Raw genomic sequence first — 7,050 nt, 5'->3', positions numbered from 1 at the left:
TGATTTGTATTCAGTTAAAAAACTTTTATAATTATATCGTTCTAGATTGGACGATATCTAGAAGGATATCGTTCATACTCAGGTTTCTTCAACCAAACAGCTTACATTTTTTTTCCATTTTACATTTTTTAAGCTAAACTTTCAAATCAAAACAACAACAGCAAGCAACTGCTTTTTATAAGCTGGGCAATTGCATATGGTCTTTATTAAAACGCTTTATTCCAAATAAATGTGTAAGGCAGAAAACAACACAAAACAATAGAAAGTTGATAATAGAAACCAAGGACGGGATGAATTGAACCTTAAAAAAAAATAAAGAAAGAAACGCTTCGTCATAGATAATACCTTTTCATATACGTTGACTTCTATAAACAATCCTTGAAGTTAATATTCCTTACGAAATAAGGGTTTGTATATCGAAACCTTATCTTCTTTCAAATACCACTACAGCGATCTCTCTCTCTCTCTCTCTCTCTCTCTCTCTCTCTCTCTCTCTCTCTCTCTCTCTCTCTCTCTCTCTCTCTCTCTCTCTCTCTCTCTCTCCCTGTCTCAATCCAACGTTTCCAAGTACAAGATTGTTTCCAGATTTTTAAAGACACCCACTGAGAATGGATGGGGCCATCAAAAATAAATAAATAATAATAATAAACCTACTGAACTCAAAGAGAACAAAAGTGTTTAATATTCACTTTCCCAAATCACATAATTTAATATATTATCTTTATATAAGAAAAGGTCTGCTGTGTAAGAAGTGGTTTAAATCTTACACCAATGATTTAATTTGCATAATTCGTTACAAGATGTGAAAGTGAACCTCTGAGACAATTTTGTCTTTCACAAAAAGGTTAAATTTCTTGAAAGTTTTTTTCATTTGGTTATGTTATAAATTAAGATGCCAAGAAATTATATTCTTAGTTTTAAACCCAAATATTACACGTGAAGTATCATTACGACTGGGATACTTGTATATAGAGACTAATCACTTTATATCAATGGCCTTAGTATCCCATAATTCAACGCAAATATCCTTACAGACATATGATGCTATGCATTATGAGAAGGGCCACTACTCAGACTGGTTTTGACCTTTACTGAGGCCTCTAATCCATAGTATTTTAGTAATAAGGTGTGACACCTTTTTACTACTTGTATATGGAAATATGACTTCTGCATTGCTTCAACCTTGGTATCACTTCTGGGTCTGGCGCCCACTGATGACATTTATTAATGCATGTCATTGGGTTTGCGTAGAAAGGTTGTATTCGGTGGTGGACCTTTGCCTGTCACTGGGTGGAACCACGACTAGTTTCCTGTCTTGGAGTGATTCAGGTCTGGTTATAATGAGTTTAGTTGTGATCCTTTAGAGCCAATCAGTGATCTTATACATTACTCAGTATGTTAGAACCCAGTGATGTGTAGAGGTATCCCCGAACTTAAACGCAACTCAATAAAGGTCTAAACCGGTCTGGGTAGTGGCCCTTCCCGTAATGCATAGCATTATACACGTCCGTAAGGATATGTGAATTGCATTATGGGATACTAAAGTAATTGATGTGAAGCGATTACTCTGTATATGCAAGTAGCCCGTTCGTGAAGTTACTTCACGCGTAAACTTTGTTTGCTTACACAAGGATGAAACCAAGAATACAATTGCTTGGCATCTTTAATTTATACGATTTAATTAATTAATTTAATTTAATTTTTGATTTATTTGATGTAATTTATTGACCTCGTAAGAGGTCAAACTGTTGAAGCTTCCGAGCGAAAGAGAAGTAATCGGTAGCGAATTGGGGAGGGGAAGGGGTTGCTATAGAAGGAAGAATGTTATAACAGTGAATCTTTGACCATACCTTACAAGACTTTATTTCGAATGAAAAATACGGTACATGGATTGCAGTACTCAGTTTTTAAACTGTACAATCCAACAATATCCTTCGCCCAATTCATTAATTACAATATATGATCTATTCACGTATATACAAAGTGCACTCATGAACCAAAGCATTATGACCACCTACCTCGTAGCGTGTTGAATCTCCTTTGGCCAAAATAACTGCTTACACTTGTTATGTCATTAACTCCACTTGAGCACAGACGGTGTCTTGACGTATTCTGGACCAACTAGACAGAATAAACTTCGCCGTTGACCGGCCAAGGCTATGTTCCGTTTTAAGAGCCTACAAAGGTTCAGTGGGATTCAAATAAGGAGAATTAGGCATCCACAAAAGTAGACTGAATGCTTAGATATGCAATTCGAACCATGTTCACACAGAGAGAATCTTGTGACACGGAGCGTTATCTTGCTAGAAGAGTTCAGATCCATTGGATCATATTATCACCAAGTAGAGCAATACTTGGTCCTATGCAATCCTCAGATAAGAATTAGTGGTCAAAATGTGTGTTCAGTAGAGATGACAGAACCCAGTGATGTGCAAGAAAGCAATCTCCATACTAAGATACCGCCACTACCAACATTTTCTCGGCCAACCGTACTGTCTGGTTGACCAAAAAAATAGGCTGGGTCATACTATTTTGGCTCATGAGTGTAAATTAAAAGCATATGCTTGTTGAGAAATATTTTATTTGCAGACATTACTCGCTAGTATTATGCAATTTCCATTTTCTTCTTTATTTGTACGTACAAATCGTTTTTAGATCTATACATCTAAAAACGATTTTTAGAAAAAAGTCTTTGGCGCACTGAATTTTATTATTATACCGGGAACTTCCTAGCGCAATCTTCATCGCATGATTTAAATAGGGTTTATTTTCAATGTCTATTGAGATATATTAATGCGGTCATAAAATCGAAAACTATTCCATTGTTTTCCTATAATTCTCATTTAATGGTGTTAATGAATTATTTATATCAAATCACTATCCGTGCTTAATAAAATACGTGGTTAATAAATGATAGAATAAAGTAAGAAAAGTATTTCTGCGGCCGAAACGTAAGTAAACGGATGGGTGTTTATCAAAATTTAGTTTTAGCTCGACCCCTTCCTCCAAATGATGTCTATGACTTTGTTTACTTGAAGAAGAATGAATAACAAGTTGTTTAGGAGATGAATAACCCATTGTTTAAGGAAGAGAAAGTGTTGATTACAAGATCTGATGCGTCAACATGATAGGGTGTTTCCTATTTTCGTGAACTTTCTGCTGACTCAGCTATCGATTGTTGATTTCTAGATGTAACCGTACAATTGAATACTAGTAATAAGTGACAGGAGCAAGAATCCTGTGATGCAATATGCACAGAGCAATTTTCTTATAAAAGCTCCACGGAAGGAAATGAAAAGCCGATGTTCCTTTACAGATTATCATAGCTTCAGCTGATTTCGATCATGAGGACATTAGTGGTAAGTTAACGTTTCCTTTTACTGTGGACATTCTTAAGCTGGTGTCTGTACTTTCTATTGTATTTACAATTTGACGTATCTGATCCAGAAAATTATCTTTCGATTCCATTTTTTTCTTGACCATTTTGCCAAATCTTAAAATCTGACAAAGTATACACAGGTAAAACGCTATACTTCAGTTGATTCCTTGAGTGAGTTTAAGAAATTAAGTTTATATCCACATAGGATTATTTCTAACCGGACTTGCCGGAATCCAGTAAGAAAAAACTTAAGGTGTTATTTTACAATTTGAAGTTGCAAAATATTTTTATGTATTAAAATTTACTCTCTTAAATTGGAAAATCAATTACTTAAAATTGACATCAATAGCAGTTACGCAAATATTTGCCTTCTACTTGGACAGACATTTCCATGAATCCTAATAATGCTTGTTCATTCTGTTGTTGGTTGCTGATTTCGAATGTAGTCCGTAGCTTCCAAAATTCTCCGATGCAGTGCATCCCTATCGCTAACCTTTTGAACGCACGCCGACATTTTTATATGATCCTAGACGTGGCAGGGAAAACGATGAAGTTTTTCGGGAGTACAGCTGGCAATATGGAACTCGACCATGTAACGATGAGTTTAAATAATCTGAAATAATTGGGATACAACAAAGAAACACGCTGAAGACAGTCGGAAGCTCATTCTGCAATAAACTAAACTATATTTCTCCCTGAAATGATCGTAGAATACATTGGGATCAAATAAATTGGCAAACACTCTTTACAGTTATTTTTGAAAGTCCAAGGCATGCAGATATTCACGGAATACTTCTTTCCGAATTGCCCTGAGCGCATTAATTTTCCAACAGAAGTCGGGATTCATCAGTAAAAACACTGATCAGATATATATTTGATAAATCGGAGTCGGTATGAATTCATAAAAAGCAGCTTTCTGCACTGAATGTCAGTTAGCGTAAACGAAATAAATACCGGCTAACTTTTCCGAAAATATTTCTGCTTACTTTTCAGACACCGAGTTTGAAAAAGGTAGCTATAATGTTTTCAGTAAAAAAGCGCTCAGTTAAATTCGGTTAAGTGAATAACAACTGACAACGGAATGTAGATGTCGGTTTCGATTATGCTCCATGAGTGGAAAGGAATGGGTTCGAATCCCGCTAGGACTCCAATAACTTATATCAGGACTTTTCACTTGTAGGTGAGCTAACCGTTGTCATAAGGAGATGGCAGGGTTTATTTCCTCCAACAAAACAGACAAACTCGCCATAAGAACACACGCAATTAACAGACAATAATACATTATCCTCATAGTCTGTGTTTCTCCTATCGTAAATCAAAAATAACCTAACCACAACGAAATTCTAGTATTTTACAAGCTCCGACCACGCTTCAATAATTGGACTACCTACTTATGCAAAGATGGTGCAAAGTTGGTAAGAGTTGCAGTCCCATTCCACTTACTAAGACCTAATCGTGAAATGAACCTCAACGGTCGGAAATCCGACAAATGTTGATACAAACATTTTGCTTCAATTTACTCAAGAAATCTCTCCTTGAAATTATTAGACTAAAACTTGTCTTAAGAAAGCAAACAAGTCATAGAGTGTAATGAAATTTCGACTTTTTATTCATAACCTGATATACTGAGCTCTTCTATAATTTGTGTTTGTTCTTATTAATTTCTACCACATTGAACTGAGAAAACAAACTTTTAATGTCCATCTGTTTATTTAGTTAGAATAGTTTGATTAAATTTTGCTTCACGATAATTTTTGTTCAAATTTTTCGCAACAATTTGAACATGTAAAGTCATATTAAATTATTTTTCTTACAGAAACTGCTCGTGTGTGTGGCACTGGTCTTGCTGATTTCAGAGAGCGTCTTCTGCAGATACGCAGGTAACTTTCTCCTTTCTGAACTGGAGAGAATTCAGTGCAAGAGTAGCTTGTGTGCATGTTAAGTGTGCTTAGATTTTCGAAGCCCATTTGGTAACGACGCCCATGAAGAATGTTTTTAATTCTTGTGGAATAAATAGTTAAACACTTTGACAAGAAAATGGTATATTCGTAGCGTGACTGGACTAAGATTTTTTTTCCCCTATTTTCTATTTCATATCCACAGAGAAATTCAAACCTCAGCCTATTTCATAACTTATCCGCCCTCCAATTTTTGGAAGGCGGATAAGCTACCTACTTGGCCAAGAAGGCCACCATTCATTTCCTCCTAAAATATCCACATCCGCAAAAGGATTCCAGTTAGGATTTTCACAGTCTATACAATTAAATTGCAAAAAATTGTGCTGAAATATGTTTTGTAATTTAGTATAGTTTCTATTTACCAGTTTGATTACAGTTATCCTAAATCATGTAATAATCATAGTCATATATACCTCAATCCTGTCTTAAGATTCTTAAATCTTTATATATTAAAGAGATCTGAAATGTGATTATTTTTACAGCAATAAATGAAAGAATGCGACAAAAAAGATCCCCCCAGCTTGTACCTGTCGCCCAACCGGTACCTGTCGCCCAACCAGTACCTGTCGCCCAACCGGTCAAAGTTGGTATCAAGAGACTTATCGTGTAGGCCAAGATGGTTTTGGTTAAAGATAATAAAGGGCTGCTCCAAGAGGTGAACCAAGAAGGGGAAGGAAGCAAATAATAATTAATCGAAAAATAAATATCATTATAATAACCTAATGATTGTTTCCATTTTGTAAGCTCAACAAATCACAACATTTTATTATGCAAACGCACACTCCTCAGATATAAAATGTATCTCAGAGATTGTGGATCCAAATAAAGCATTATTTTATAATATTATTGTTGTTGTTCCTATCATCCCTTAGTATGGTGTTATTAATAACGAAATGCTGTTTGAGTTCTGTAAAAAAAACTATTTCTCCATTAAATGTGGACCTTGTTGATTTTGTATTTTCTCTCACGTCGAAGACAAAGAAGAATTCAGTCAGTAAATATCTCCGTGAAAGAAACAAAAGTACACTGACTTACTGTTAGAGACAGATCATAATATTATCCCATATAATCAACGGAAATATAAAATACAATTGCAATTAATACGACCTGCTGAATTATTTGGGATTTCTTGATATTCGTACAGATGTAGAGAAAAACATTTAATAAAGCGCCCTCTATGATTCGTAAATGCTGTACTACGAATTAAATTATAGTACGACGATAACTTGCAGTATTATAAATTAAGCATTTCCAGAATTGTTTCAACTTCATAGCAAAATATATTGCTTGATTTTGTTTATTTATTTTTTCCCTACCAAGATAATATCTCGGGGAAGTTGTCATGTGGATATTAAACTTAAATTCAAGCTGAATATCCAAAAGTGCAATTCCCTCTTCTTCTTTTTTTTTTTTTTTAATTCAGTGGACTCCAGTACAGCATTGAAAATCCACTTTCCTTTGAATTTAAAAGAAAAAATATACAGCATTAAAGAAATTTTGTCAATAAACTAATAATTTTGACAAAGTTTCTTCGACAGGATAAACAGGCAGAATTAGAGGCTAATGTTGAAAAGATGATGACGAAATACTATAGAAATATGTATTCTAGAAGCACATCTTTCGTAAAAGATAGTAGAGAACTTGAATAAGTAGAAATTATTTTGTTTACCACAGAAATGAAGGAAATGATTGGAACTTTTGAAAAGCTTTTTC

The 7,050-nt window shown here is 34.6% G+C and overlaps 1 long non-coding RNA gene across 1 annotated transcript; it reads left to right on the top strand.

The window, feature by feature from the left end:
• Positions 1 to 3,208: 3,208 nt before the first annotated feature.
• LOC150092173 (uncharacterized) lies at positions 3,209 to 6,183 on the top strand. The gene is made up of 3 exons (XR_016550610.1): positions 3,209 to 3,359; positions 5,196 to 5,259; positions 5,820 to 6,183. It is a non-coding gene; the product is annotated as an uncharacterized LOC150092173 (long non-coding RNA).
• The last annotated feature ends 867 nt before the right edge of the window (positions 6,184 to 7,050 follow it).

The sequence above is a fragment of the Typopeltis vanoorti genome, unplaced genomic scaffold (assembly GCF_054136105.1).
Source record: "Typopeltis vanoorti isolate ZY-2024b unplaced genomic scaffold, IOZ_Tvanoo_1.0 HiC_scaffold_24, whole genome shotgun sequence".
Taxonomy (NCBI): domain Eukaryota; kingdom Metazoa; phylum Arthropoda; class Arachnida; order Uropygi; family Thelyphonidae; genus Typopeltis; species Typopeltis vanoorti.
Note: the sequence above shows the minus strand (reverse complement) of the source record. Positions and strands in the feature narration are given on the sequence as shown.